General features: G+C 37.3%; 1 long non-coding RNA gene across 1 annotated transcript; it reads right to left on the reverse strand.

Moving 5' to 3' along the window:
- Positions 1–6,486: 6,486 nt before the first annotated feature.
- On the reverse strand, positions 6,487–7,737 carry LOC127247380 (uncharacterized). Its single transcript, XR_007837884.1, has 3 exons — positions 7,483–7,737; positions 7,156–7,212; positions 6,487–7,076 (listed from the first exon to the last, which is right to left on the reverse strand). It is a non-coding gene; the product is annotated as an uncharacterized LOC127247380 (long non-coding RNA).
- Between the last annotated feature and the right edge of the window lie 8,396 nt (positions 7,738–16,133).

Here is a 16,133-nt window from a genome sequence, read left to right on the forward strand (position 1 = left end):
GGAATGGAGATTTCTGCTCCAAATTTAAAAGCTCCCGGCTCACACTATTGGAGCGTCTTCCATAAAACTGAGGATCTATCAACATTCTTGAGTCGTTTAAGAAGTGTAGGACAATGTGATGAATAAATAGGATTATCGCAATAGGACTTTGTTTATTAATTAGCTAAAGATTAAGTTAGTTAAAAATGTGGGAATCATCACATTTGTATAACTACTGCGACTATAGCTATTATATCGACTTTGTTTGCCCTAGTAAATAGGTGTAAAATATGCGTGTATTTCGGATATATAATACAATTTCAAATTTCAGTTTCAATTTTTCTACTAGCATGACTTCTTCTTCTGTTTTTTTGTTTTTTTATCCCACACGCCACTTAGAGCTCAAGTGAGGACTCCGGTGGCTTGTACCACTTGTGATAAAAGTGTTGTGCCCAGCTCCCCAGCTAAGCAATTAAAATAACTGAATCTCTACCTATTCCAAACAAAATAAATAAATAAATAAATCAATTCTACTTAATTCAACCAATTTAAAACAAATTACAATCCATCAATTTCAAATAAATTATATTTTGTGTATGTTTACTTATTAAATATTAATTATTACCATTAGAAAAATGTATTGTAATTAATCGCGATTTAAAAAAAAAATTATTAAAAAATGCAAAAAAATGTAGTAATGCAGTAGAAAAACGTAAAGTGCAAATAGAAGAAGAATAATCCGTAAAAAAAACTAGAAGAACTTTGTTTGAATGTATATTATTGATGCTTTCTTGGATGAACTTTTCATTCTTTCCAAAATTCTCTCCACAAAAGTCTCACATTTCATCTCTACGTGGATTTTCCTCTTAAATATCTACTCATTCCTTTATTTTCTCCCCAAAAATTTCATCTTCCACTTCTACAAAATATCTCAACTCATTACTCCTCCACTTTCTTTATCCATGTGGAATCCCTTTGGATTAATTATATCTTGCAATTTATAGCCCTTAAATTTAGTACTTTGTCTGCTTAATTCCACATCTCAAGATATGGGGTGACATTATGCCTATAATTCCTCCTTTCAATAACTAATTTTTCGATGAAGTTTGACTTCATATTAACTCGAGTTCGGTGGGAGCCGCATGGAGTTGGGAAGGACCATGCTTCTTGGACTGGATCTGTTTTCTCTTGATTGCATTGGACCAAATTTATATGGGGTGTTTTTGTAGGGATATAAATGTTCCCAACAAAAATATTTGGGCAAAGTTTATCCTGCAACTCGAATATTTTTGTTTTCAAAACCCCAATAAATAGTTCGGCATCCGCTCAAATGGATGCCCACTGAAGCACCTGCTTTTGGATCCTTGCGCCATTTTAAGGCCAATTTTTTCCTTCACCTTGAACCCACCCATAGTACCTTTGATCCTTTTCTAGGCGCCAATCAACCGACGGCTGAAGAATGCACTATAGTTCCAATCTTCGCAACTTTAGGACCTTCTGGGAGGACGGCCTTCCATATCATATTACTTTCCTAGAATGTTTGAGGTCATACGTGTTTTTAGAAACCAAACTTGGCCTTCTCTTTAACGTTTGGCACTAGTTCTGAATTAAAGCACCACGGAGGATATTTATGGAGCCTGATATGACGGCTTCCTAGGTAGGCGGTGCACCGCCAAGCTTCTTGACAGTCCCGGCATCTCATGATCATCTCACGCAAAACAATCTCTAAACTCCGGGGTCAAGATGACCATTTTCTCCTACTTTTCCGCACTCATCAAAGCACTGATCCGCATTATCTAAGGAGCAACTTCATCCCCCAAATTGACCTCGTTCATCGGGTCTTGCACCTCAAATGGTGGCATAGCTCGTTGGATCGGGGAGTAAATCTCATCTTCACCTTGATCCAAAAGAGGCGGTTGTGGAGGAGCCCTTGCCTGCTCACCAGAAAGGTAAGCGGCATGAGTTCCGGCATGCATTAATGGACAACCAGACCTACCTGCTCTTTCCTCCATATCCTGCAATAGCAGGTCGTCATTCATGATCATCTGATTAGCTATTGGGCCACATGTCGGCCTCAAATTCTCAAGGAAAAACTATGATCATATTTAATTTAAATCCGCCCTAGTAATGTTGGGCTTGTTCAAGGTCCCGATCAACCGATACTATGTCCAAACTTTCTTATGATACTAAGTTGCAATCAAGTGCTCCAGTCATCGGCTCATCCTCCGAAATATGGGCCATTTCGGAGATTGCAGGAGGTTGTTGGTTGGTAGGACATTCACCCTTTGACAGAGGACACTTCGGCCTCCATTCCTTCCGGGCCCGAAGCTGATGACGCAAATCTCCCCAGTCTGCTCTTAATCTTCTCATACTTCTCTTTGATTTTATAAATATAAATATATATATAAGAATTTATATATAATATGAAACTAGAGTATGTATGTATATTTGAGTGATTAATTATGTAAGATTTATTGTGCAATAGTAGTTGCAAGAAATGTTTCACTGATACAATCTGCGGAAGTGATATATATATATTGACATGGAAATTTTGAATTTTGAATTTAAATCTTGATGGCGGATTAATGCATGTAGTGATCTTGGATAGTTGCATTTTCGGCCTACCACTTAGACCGCATCCTTTTATGTCGATACGATGGTATATACTCCTTGCCACGTTCCGCAACCAATTTAAAAGCCGTGTTACAAGTTGGCAAACAAGAACTGTATAATTCCCTAGGTGAGATTGAGAGAAAATAAAATGCATATGTGGTTTGCTGAACTCGATCTTAATTCAAAGCATACTAAAAATACCATTTCTTAGCTCAAAAAGATTACCAGCCAATAAGCTCGCAAGACATTCGATCGCAGCATACATTTAGCAAAGTGAGGGCATTTGTATCCCAAGTGATTGAGGATCCGCCATGCTGACTCCTTCACTGAGGATATAGTATTCATATCCTCGAATAGGTCTCTAGGTGCATCACTGTTTTGTGGATTTTGTAGCAGAAAATTTTACATTTAGAATTCAATCAATGATTTAAATCTTAAATTATGCGCTTACCTTGCATTATTGGAATTATCCATGAAAATCTGTGTAAGAATTGTGCAAAAAATAGTAAAATAAAATAAAATAGTATGAATGAATGAATTAATCATCCAAAAAACTAAGTAAAACTAAGATCTATTTACTACCAAACTTCTAAAGGGTGATGATTAATCTTTTCTTTGATAAATAGGGAAAGAAACAAAATAGCCCACAAACAATATTCAAACTTGTGATGTATAGAACTTGATGAATTTAATTTGTTTGATTTTATACCTATTTTACATTAGGGCTCTCACTAGAAAATGGAGGCTTGTCCCTCAAGTGCTCCCCATGTATGTCCAAGTAAAAAAGTTGCGAGTATTAAAAAGAATAAGCTAAAAACACATCAAGAAAAATATGCATAAATGCATGGTGATAATTGTGGATACTTTTACAATATAATTTGCAATTTTACTGTGTTGGTTATAGTATTATACTACTATGTGACTAACTATAGTAATTGCATAAGCCCTAACGAATTACAATAAATGCTACTAAACATTCTTGAACCCGACAGGAGTTCCACGAAAAACTGTACAACTAACGACAGTCGTAGCTTGGTTTCATCATTTCTTGGACTATATGTGATATAAAACTAGCAGCATCTGCCTTAATAAGGTATGATAAATGCATACGCAATGTATTTCTAGACAACAACCATGCATAAAGATATATAACTAAGATAGAAAAACCCACCAAAAGAACATCTCAACTGAGCATCTCTAGATTTCAAGTTTCTTGACTTGCTCGGAGCCCTTTTATTCTTTCTACCCCATTCCAACCACTTTTTCTTGACACAATGTAAAGTAGACGCACAGTCAAAACCCCTCAAATAATAACAAGCAAAATGAATCTCATAATCAAACACAAAATGCTTTTATTTAGAAGCCTAATCTGCGATCTAGGTTTATACGTTGGATCTTCTTTGTACAACTTTCGAGCCTTTGCAGCTCTGTTATCCTCCTTCTCCTCACGCAAGATAACTTTATGTTGTTTTCGAAAATCCATCTCAAGTTACATACTTTTTGTAGCGTTCTTTCCTTTTCCTTTCTTGGCTCAGGTAAGTGACAGCTTGTAACAACTGCACGCGAGCTGCAAAAATTGAACTTAGAAAACATGGCACACACCCGATGAAAATTTTTGCATAGTTACTGGGCGGGCTCCCTTTCTATGTGGATAATAACTCATAATTTTACTGGAAAGCCCATCTTGACTGGGGTGGTGGTGGTTAAGTTTGTGGTAAGCTGAAGCCGGTAAAAATTGCCAGCCAGCTGGGAAAATGTAAACATCCCAAAACAAGGCCCACACCCGAACATATTTTTGTATAATTGTTGGGTTGAGCTCCCTTTCCATATGGATAAAAATGCATAAATTTATGACAAGGCCAGCATGCTCATCAATTTGAAGCCATGAGGTCTGCTGTTCGAGATATACTAGACCAGGTCTTTTTGCTTATCCTTTTTTTAGGGGGAGGGGGGAATTTTATATTTCTGTTTTTCAATTGCTGCTTGCTTTGGTCATAAATTGTCTGTTGGAGTATTATTATAAGATTTCTTGAAGGTCTTCTGTACATTGTTTGAATGTGGAGGAGCTGTTCTCTTTGGTTTGGACCACCCAAGTTTTATCATTGATTTAAAGGATTCTTGATCATAAGACCATTGTCTCTTGCATTGTTAGTGCTCTTTGCAGAATCTTGCAAAACAGGGTTGTGAAATCCTATAAGAGTTAAATTAGAGCTTGGTTTAGATTATTGGTGTATTGACTTGCTTGAATGATCGAGGATAATACAAAGAAGCTATTTATCTTAATGGAAGTAATTGTCATTTATGGAAAGGATAGTTTAAAGTTCTACCATCTGGGATAAGTATGCATTTCTTGAATTTACTGGGAATTAACTTATCTTTCCATGATTGCCTATAGAAGTTCATTAGCAAACAGAAGTCTTATATATCAACTTGCACACGTTACTCTCCTGTGAAATTTACACATATATCACATATACTTTCGTCCCCAGAGATCATCCGTTACCATTTATGCATGCTTACAAACTTATCACTCTCAATAAAAATTAATCGACTTCACCCATAAACACCTACGCGAGATTGTGAACATTCATTCAACATTCTCACCTCCATCACCATGGGAACCCATTATGCACTTCAATCGCCACTCACCTTACTTCATCTATACTCTACTTTCCACACTTAAAATTCTTTAGTATACTTTTACCTTTAAATTCAATAAAGTTTCAATAATCTACTTCATAAACTCAAAATGCACTTTTAGTAAAGTTTTCCCTTGACATGTCTCTTCAATTTATAGCTTATTGGAAGCATGAAAGCCTCTGCTTGGTTTGTACTTTTTTTTTATTTTTTTTGGCTATTTGTGCTGAGTCTATTCCTCCGCCCTTTTCATTTTTGTCTATTTTTGGGTGACATGATTTTTTGTTTATTTTAAATGATCCAACAAGCATAGTATGATTACTTTGATATGCTTATTTTATTGATCAATTCATATATATATATATATATATAATACAATACACTTCCTATTAATAGAAGGTACACACAATCATACACATATTTAATTTGATACACTAAGATTATGAGAATCATTGCTATTACATAGGCATTGGACAACTTCTGAGAACTTTTTGACAACTTCTTCGCAGCAGGAGCCCATAATATCCTCCTACAGGCAGAGTATATATTCTTGCAAGCATTCCACCTTCTGCACCGTGCCACGTAGAAAGCAGAGTGGGACAATTGTAAGAACAAGTAAACCCAATGATGTCCAAGAAGGAATTCAATAGGTTATAATATCCTAATTTCTTTTACTATGAAAACCGATGAACAGATATGAACGTGGAGCTGGTATGGGGGTCTTCTTTGAGTGTGCTATTTTGTTTATACTTCTGTGATACTGCACTTCTGCACTCCAAGTTGAATGGTAGGTTTTTCTTTTTTGTTGTGTAAGTTTGGAGGGTTAGGAGGATGAATGCATTTTGTGTTAGTAATTTGGCAGCAGTAATTAGGGGCTAGTTGCAGAAGGTAAATAAATTAATGTATAAACAAAAATGCTTAGTTGTTTCTTTTTATCAAGGCAATTTGTATTAATTTATTAAATGTACCTAAATATATTTTTTTATTTATGATAGTGATAGAAACTGAGATGTTATTTAAAAAAAGAACTGCAAAAATAGTTAGGATGAAAAAAATTGAAACATAGTGTCAATTTGTGGAAAATGAGTGTGGAGAAAACCATAGTTTGGCCCACAAAACATATCAATAGTTAAAATCCAGATTCACATAAATGCAACTAAAATGAGTTAAGAACGAAGATTCAATTCAAGAAGCATTGAGAAAATCAAGCTCGAAAAATTCATAGAACTAAGCACAAACATAAACAAACTTTGTGAAAAAGTAATGCCATTGGAGCCAACAACCCAGCTGGATGGCTTCATGCTCTCAAGTCAAAACCAATTCAAATAGGTCACTTCTCAACTCAGCTGGAGTGATTGCAGGATGACTCTAGCGAATTATCGGCAGCGCCGAGCAAACTTTCCCATTTTATTAAGAGAAGATGATATGAGAAGGGCTACACTGTATTTGTAGCATGATCACCAATTCATTATTCATTATTATCAATAGCTATATTATACACTTTAAACAAATTATTATATAAGAACTTTCATTTATTTTTATTTATTAAATTAATCATTCATAATTACTATATTAAAGAAGGCTCCCCAACTTGTTGCTTTATATGTTTACTATTGTCTTTTGTTGACATGAAATTGATACAATACCCAGTTAGGATAGAGATCCATCACCACCTTTCCATTGCATTTATTAATGTGCAGCGTTGAAGCTTTTCCCTTAACTTTCTTTTTCAAAATCTTCACAACAGTTTTGGGAAGCTTCAAATTTCCGTCGGCGGAAAACTTCTGAAGAGGTGAATGCATCATGTTGCATTGTTCACCACAGAACCATTCATCCTCGGGCAATGACTGCAGTTTGTATGAAACCATTAAAAAGAATCAGTAAGTTGCTAGTAAACTAAAAACAATCAGTTTTTATGAAGCAAACCTTTAAATCATCCATCATTTTCTCTGTCAAACATCCGACCTGCAATTCTCTTTCACACTGCAAAAAAAACAAAGCCATTGTCATCATGGCAGTGCAATGTTTGGATTTTAAAAATAAATTGAAAATAGAATGAATCTATTCGCATCAATTTTATATTATCAAGAACTTATATTTATAATGAATATTTTAAAAAATTAAGCTTCATGTTGGTTGCAAGTTTTTGGATACTGTGAATAACACTTGAAAGAAAAAACCAAATACATATTTTATTTTGTAGAAAATTTTAATACACAAAACAGTAAACAAACACAGACAAAAAATTCTGACCTGTGGCTCAAATTTATAACGCTAACCCTTATTAACAAAAGGAGGCAAAAACAGGGACGATCGAACTCGGTCCAAAGGCACCAGAGACCCTCTATTCTATCCAAAGAATCCTGATCCCTAGTGAAACAACTCAAAAATAGAGAAAATCACACCTAACAAACTCACTAGTCTCTCCACAAATATTCACTGAATAATTGCCTCTCGAAAATTTCAGGCAAACGGAGAAGAGAAAACTCTATTCAGAGAGAGATTACAAGCGGCTGCGCAAATCTCGGAATGATGGGCAACCCTAATATATATGAATGAATAGCAGGGGAAAATTGGGTCACGGGTCCGGGTATGCACCAGATGTGGGTCAGGGTCGGCCAAAACTCAACAACGGTTTATAAAATAAAAAACAAAATTATATACAGGATAATTTTCATCTATAAAAATGAATTGAATTAAATTTGATTGAGTAACTATGACATAAGAGTGCAAAAAGAACCTATTATTTTTTTTTTACATAAAAAAATTATACAATCCACTGTATATTAATAGATTCCATATATTAAGCTTTCATTTAATTTTTAAAGACATTAAAGAGGTGTTTGAGAAATAACATTGTCGAGAGTTTTAATTTATTGAACATAAAAAATACTAATTTCAGTATTTGGTAAATTAGCTTGTTGAAATAGCTTATTGGTCCCAAAAAATTAATTTTTGTTTGACCTTCAAATAAATCATTCATTTACACATAGTAATATATTAATCATTGTAGTATTTATTAATTTTGTTGATATATATTTTTGGTTAACTTTTAAATTTTCTTTTATAAATTTAATATAATTGAAATTTTATTATTAATTTATTTATATATACTTATTTATTGTTTGTCACATAAATTTTTTAATTACAGATAAATATAAAAGAATAGATTTATTTAAATTATAAATAATAAAAAATCTAATTAAAAATTAATTTAATAAAAAATATATATAATATTTTTACAAAATATTTAAATAAAATTTTCAATAAGTAATAATAAAAATTCTAGAAAATCCTATATAATGAAGAACATTACTAAATATTTTAATAATGAAATAAAAAATGTTCTTAATTATCATTTTGCCTATAAACACCTAATATCAAACCGCTCTTTTATCAAACACTTCAGTAAAAACGTTAATCGAATTAGCTGGTCAAATCAGATAATCGAATTAACTAGTCAAACTAACTAATCGAATCCGCTAATAATTATCAACTATCGGCTAATTGTCAAATGATTTCTGAAATACCAGCACACGTTCCATTAAAGCTAAATAAATCTAAACAAATCAATCTTTATTAAATCTGAAATGAATAAAATCATATATACCTGCTGGCGTATCATTATTGTCTGGTCGTTGAAGATATTTGTGGAAAAAGAGTTACCCCTGCAAAAACAAATACATCTGCAAACTTTCTCAGCATTTTGTTTTATTTATTTGCATTTCATTTTAAATGTAAAAAAGTGTTTGAATAACATGTCTTTTCAAATGTACCTGCAGATGAAGCATTTATATATGTCTGTCTTCGTAATGATCATCTCTACTACCACTGCTGCTCGGCGTGTTGGCAGTCACCTAGATTGGAATTAAGATTCACACCAAAAACACGAGGCAAATAGCAAGGAAGAAGAATAGAACAGTAGCAAACTCTGTTTTTGCGTTTTCTGGAATGCAGTCTGTTTCCATTGCCTCCTCTTGTGTATGTCAAACCATATTGCACTGTACCTTTCAAGTATTGAAGTTCATTTTCACTGCCTTCAGATGGCTTTTGGACTGCTCATATAGCGACTAGCGACCCCAACAGAGTAAGCAAGGTCTGGTCTTGTATAAGTCAAGTATCGAAGACGACCAATGAGTTGGCGATAATTTGTTGCATTTACAGGTGTGCCTTCCTCATCCATCGATAGGCTAAAATTTGCATCCATCTGCCACTTTGTTGGGTTACAGTCCCACGTTCCAGCTGCTTGTAGAATCCCATTTGCATACCCGGCTTGACTTATTTCGATGCCATTCTCACTTTGCCCCACTTCTACTCCCAAGTAGTATGTCAACATCCCCAAGTCACTCATATCAAACACCTGCTGCATTTTTCCTTTGAATCGAGTTACTTGGTCTTCATTTGATCCGATGACAATTAAATCATCCACATATACGCCAACTATCAAAATTGTGTTGGAACGATGAAGCTTATACACCGCTTGCTCTTGTGAACACCTTGTAAAGCCCAAATCTTTAAGTATCTTATCAAGACGTATGTTCCATGCTCGTAGCGCTTGGCGTAATCCATAGAGGTCCTTGTATAGTCGGTATACCATATGCTCCTTCCCTTTAGCAACAAAACCATCGGGTTGAGACACGTATTCTTTCTCTTGAAGTTCTCCATTTAAGAATGCCGACTTCACATCAAGATGATAGACCAACCATCCTTTCATTGCAGTTATAGCCAATTGCAGCCTTATAATTTCCAACCGGGTCACCGGTGCAAAAACTTCATCAAAATTGCTCCCTTTCTGTTGAACATATCCATTTGCGACCAATCGAGCTTTGTGTTTGATGATATTTCCGTCAGCATCTTTCTTAGCTTTAAACACCCATTTCAGTCTGATTGGTTCGTCCCCAGGTGGAAGAGTTGTAAGCTTCCAAGTACGATTCTTTTCAATCGAACTTAATTCCGCTTTCATTGCTTCTTGCCACGAAGGAACACCAGCTGCCTCTGTAAATGTTGTAGGTTCATCACCTACAAACATCAATTCATCGGCATGCTCCGTCTCATTGTAGATATCAGTGAGACTTCGAAAGCCTTTAATAGGAGTGTGTTCATACATCGAGGGGTCCACATTTTCTACAATATTTTCGCTCGAAGGAGCTGCATTCGGAGCTGCTGCAGAATTTCCATCAGCATGCTCAGCAGAAGGTTCGGGCTGATGGTCTCTGTTGGTGTCGGCTGGTAGTTCTTCTTTCGGGATATGATTGAAAGAATCGTTAACCACAATTTATTTGCATCAGCCTCTTCCGTGTGTGATTGGGCCCAACTCAATTTTTTTTTCATCGAAAATGACATCACAAGCAACCAAAACCTTCAGCTCAAGTGGGTTCATCATTCGGTACGCTTTAGAACCCGACTCAACACCCAAATAAATCATTGGAGTGCTGCAATTGCTCAGCTTCGAGACGTGATCAGCCAGCTTCTTCACATACCCAATGCACCCAAACACCTTTAGGTGCTCAAGTGTCGGTTTAAATCATTTTAGACCTTCCTATGGCGTCACCCCTTTCAATCCTTTAGTCGGAATTCGGTTGAGTATGTAGACAGCATGTCTGACGGCTTCACGCCATATTACATCAGGCACATTCATCGTTCGTGAGAAAGACCTCGTAACTTCAAGAATGCTTCTGTTACGACTCTCCGCCACACCATTTTGTTGAGGGGAGTAAGGGGCTGTAAGTTGCCTCTGAATTCCTTCCTGCTCACAAAACTCATTAAACTTTTTAGAGGTGAATTCCCCCACAATCAGTCCGCAATCCTTTCAACTTCATTGATGTGCCTTTTTCAATTTTAACTTTGAATTTCGCGAAATTGACAAAGGCTTCATCCTTATATTTCAACATAAAAAATCACATGTAACGACTGAAATCATCGACTATTAACATGAAGTAACGATTACCTGACGCCGTTGCGAGAGATATCGGACCACATAGATCTACATGAACCAATTCAAGAGGTTTACTTGCCTGCCATTGAGCTTCTTGGGGAACGGATGTCTTGATTGTTTTGCAAGAATGCATCCCTTACAAACTTGTGTAGAATGTTGTATAATGGGAATGCCACGAACCAATTCATTTCGAACCATCCACTCGATTGTAAAAAAATTCATGTGATCCGATCGAGCCTGCCACATCGATGCTTTGTTATCAAGATTCGCCATTAGACAAACGAGTTAAGTAGTCTCGAGTGCAATCTTATACCATCGATTTCTCGATCGTTCCACCATCATAATTAGGCGACCAACCTCATCATGAATCTTTAAAAAATCGTTCAGCGTGTTATTTCTAGGAACCAACAGGGATTCTCACCATCATAATTAGGCGACCAACCTCATCATGAATCTTTAAAAAATCGTTCAGCGTGTTATTTCTAGGAACCAACAGGGATTCTCGATGTATATGAATAAGGAAATATAAAATTATCCCAAATAGAAGTAAGTTTCCTAAGGAAAAATAAATATGGATAAATAAGATTTGCATGTAGAAGACAAATAAATATTGTGAAATGATGTTCTATCACTGGGTATGTTCTAGGGTCAAAATTTGAAAATTTAATGCAAAGATGACCCCATGAAATAGGATTTGGTTACCTTGAAGTACTGGAAGTGCTTGGCTTGGAAGTGATAAATCAGAGGAGAGAATCCATTGGCTTTTAGAGTGGACATAAATGATTTGAAGGAAACATGATAGGGAATGGGAGGGTTTTTGAGCTTTCAAACTCCACTGCTAGTTACTTTGTAATATTCGAAGAATGTAGGGACCAGAATTGAATGATTCAGAAGTGGAGTGCCTTATATTTTGCAACCTCGCAAGGGTAGCCTCAGGAAATGTGAAATTCTTATAAGCATAAAAATCAATTGAAGTAATTACAAGGTAAAAAAGCCGACTAAAATGCAAGAAATAAAATGAATGCAATAAACTATTTTAGAAAAATTTTCTAGGTCAAAAGTTCGTGAAACATTTTCACTAGGGTGGTCAAATAACGATGTTGTGAAGGTTACAATATTCTATACGGATCTACTCCTGCTTGTTAGCGGAACAGGAAAAAAAATAAGAACAAAGGAGAATATTTTATTTCAAATTTTAAACCAACGGTTGCAACTCCTAATAATATGCACATATTATTTATTTAATAACAATAATAATTTGAAGCACTTAATTAACACTCCCCCTTGCTTCAAAGCTTGACACTCGAAATAATCATGTTTGGCTTGAGGAAGTGATTTGGTGAAGATATCTGCTACTTGCACGTTGGTTCCACAAAAAGTCACTGCAATTGTTCAATTTGCTACAAGTTGTCAAATGAAGTGATGCTGCACGTCAATATGTTTTGTCCTCCCATGGAAAGCTGGATTTTTTGTGTTAGAAATTTTGGGGGAAAATAATGAGATTATTTTATTATCGTCAAAACAAGGAGCCTATATATAGGCCATACAAAATAGACTCGATAAACTCAAATCTAAGTAATCTAATCTATGAATAAAATCAAATGTAGATATAAATCTACTAAATCTGAATATCTAAAATATCTCAACATCCCCCCTCAAACTCAAGATAGGGCAGTAGAGATCAACTTGAGTTTGTCCAAGAGTAATCAGAAACGGCCTGGAAGAAGAGATTTGGTAAAAATATCTGCTGTCTGATCTTCAGAAGATACTGGAATGAGATGAACTACTCCATTGACAACATGTTGTCGAATAAAGTGACAGTCAAGCTCAATATGCTTGGTGCGCTCGTGGAAAGTATCATTATGGGCCATATTCATAGCACTCTGACTATCACAGTGAAGAGCCGTAGAAGATGGCTGAGGGGCACCAAGGTCAGTGAGTAGCCGTCGAAGCCATAAAAGTTCTGAAGTAGAGTCAGCAAGAGCACGATACTCTGACTCGGCACTGGAGCGAGAAACTAAAGTTTGCTCTTGCTGCGCCAAGAAATGAGAGAATCACCCAGGAAGAAGCAGAAACCAGTGGTCGAGCGTCGATCGGTGGGAGCCCAATCAGCATTAGAATAACCGCTGAGAGTCAAAGAAGAGTTAGAGGAGAACTGTAAGCCATGCAGAAGAGTACCTTTCACATAACGAAGAATATGTAAGACGGTAAAGTGGTGAGAAGTCCTCGGAGCTGCCATGAACTAACTCACAATATGGACTGCATGAGCGATATCTGGTCGAGTGACAGTCAAATAGATCAAACTCCCAACAAGTTGACGATAAAGAGTGGGATCATCAAGAAGAGAGCCATCATGAGGAGTAAGTCGAACGTCGTACGCAAGTGGTGTAGATGCTACCTGACAGTCTGTGAGACCAGCTCGAGCAAGAAGATCGGAGGCATACTTAGCCTGGGACAAAAAGAAACCATCGGGAGAATCAGAGACTTCAAGCCCCAAAAAGTAACCAAGGGGACCCAAGCTCTTCATCTCAAACTACTGGCTAAGATATGCTTGTAGATCAGAAATACCAGATGCATCATCTCTCGTGATGATCATATCATCAACATAAAGTAAGAGTATAACTATCCCTGATGAAGAACGACGAAGAAATAAACCAGAGTCGTAAGCACATGTGGTAAAACCAAACTCCAATAGTGCAGCACTGAATGTCGCATACCAAGCCCGAGGGGCCTGCTTCAACCCATATAAAGCACGGCGCAAGCGACAAACTTTTCCAGAAGACAAGAGACCTGGATGAGGGGTCATATAAACTTCTTCATAAAGTGTGCCATGGAGGAATGCATTATTGACATCTAACTGAAGAAGGGACCATTGACGAACAACCGCAACGGCAAGAAGACAACGAACAGTAGTGAGACGAGCAACATGAGCAAATGTCTCCTCATAGTCAATTCCATACTCTTGGGAATAACCTTTGGCCACCAGACGAGCCTTGTAACGCTCAATGGAACCATCAGAGTGTGTCTTAATTTTAAAAATCCACTTGCACCCAATAGGGGTTTTTCCTGAGGGCAAATCCACTAAATCCCAAGTGTGAGTCTTTTCCAGAGCCTACAATTCCTCAGTCATAGCTTGCTGCCATAATGGATCAGCATTCGCCTCACGAAAGGACCTAGGTTCATGTTGAGATAGAATGAAAGAGTAACAATGGTAATCATTAAGGTGTGAAGGAGGTTTACTTACACGAGTGGAGCGACGAAAAGTAGGGAGAGGTGTAGGAGTAGACGTTTGCTCAGGAGGCGTCGGCTCAGGAGGCGCAAGCGGATTAACTCCAGGAGACAGTGACAAGACAAATTGATCAATGAGCTGTGGTGAAGAAGAGGAAGAGGTGTCTGGGAAGAGATCGGAGAGAGAAGACGAAAAGAATGGAGAAGATGAGTGAAACGGTGTGCTAAACTTGGATAAGGTGGAGAAATATGTGCGGTCCCAAAAGGTGACATGACGAGATATGCGCAACCAATTAGAAATAGGATCCCAACATCTATAACCCTTGTGTTCGTCACCATAACCAAAAAAAAAACATTAACGAGCTCGAGGTTGAAGCTTTGTCCGCTCATGGGGAGGGAGGAGGACAAAGCACACACAACCAAATGGATGGAATAAACTATAATAAGGAGACTGACCAAATAGAAGCTCGAAAGGACTGACATCATGGAGGACTGACGAGGGTAACCGATTAATGGTGTAAACAGCAGTTAAGGCTGCTTCCCCCCAAAAACGATCAGGACACTTAGCAGAAAGAAAGAGGGCACGAACAGTATCGAGAATGTGACGATGTTTGCGTTGTGCCAGCCCATTCTGTTGGGACGTATAAGGACAAGAACGCTGTACCAAGGTACCCCTGGCTAGATAAAAACTGCAAAAATGATGACGTATTGTACTCACAAGCATTATCAGTATGAAGGACTTTAATAGGACGGGAGAATTGAGTGTGAATCATCTGAGCAAACTGAGCATATATAGAAGCTAATTCAGAATGATTTTTCAAAAAATAAATCCAAGTAAATCGTGAGAAGGTTGTTTGCCAAGTTGACAATCGACACACTTAAAAGACTCGAAACGACCTGGACCTAAAAGACCTTTAGTATGGAGTGACTGGAGCTTACTAGAAGACGCATGACCTAGGCGAAGGTGCCAACGAAGACTAAAGGAATCAGATGTAAGAGCTGCAGAGCGGGGATATGTGCAGGAGGTATGAAGAGACTCAAGCTCAAATTATCGACCCGCTTTGCGTCCCGTCCCGAGAAGCTGACCCGTCTGAGAATCCTGAACCTGCACACCACCAGAAGAGAATGTAACGGTAAAACCTTGTTCAACTAATTGACCAATAGAGATAAGATTTAAGGCTAAGTCAGGGATGCAATATGTATCAGGAAGATATAGGGAAGGGGAGGACGCAAGACCGTTGTGGGTAATATGCATGGTAGTACCATTGTATAGGTGGTAAATGGGAGACAGTGGACACATAGGTCAAGTTACGAGGGTTAGAGGTCATATGGTGACAACAACCATAATCAAAATACCAAGTAGATGTACCTGGAGTGGTAGACATAGCAGAATTGGTTTGCATAACCTGTTTGATGATGGCTTCTATGTCATGAGGATTGTAGGGCGCATGCTGAGTCTCATCAGTAGTAGCATCCGTAATCGTAGAAAATGCAGTCGAAGAAGACCCACTAGGCTCCCGAGGTTTGGGAGCAAAGCTACCGGAATGTCTAGGAGCAGAACTACCTGAACGTTGAGATCTTGTGGGACAGACCGGAGCAATATGGCCACGCAGACGACATGAGTGGCACTCAATCTTCGGACAGGTAGAGCAAGTGTGATAAGGAGATTTGCAAACTCGACATCCAGTACAAGCAGATCGAGACTGGCGAGACACAGCTAAAGCAGAATCATAACTCGGTG

This window comes from Andrographis paniculata, unplaced genomic scaffold (assembly GCF_009805555.1).
Source record: "Andrographis paniculata isolate CXL003 unplaced genomic scaffold, ASM980555v1 Contig119END, whole genome shotgun sequence".
NCBI lineage: Eukaryota > Viridiplantae > Streptophyta > Magnoliopsida > Lamiales > Acanthaceae > Andrographis > Andrographis paniculata.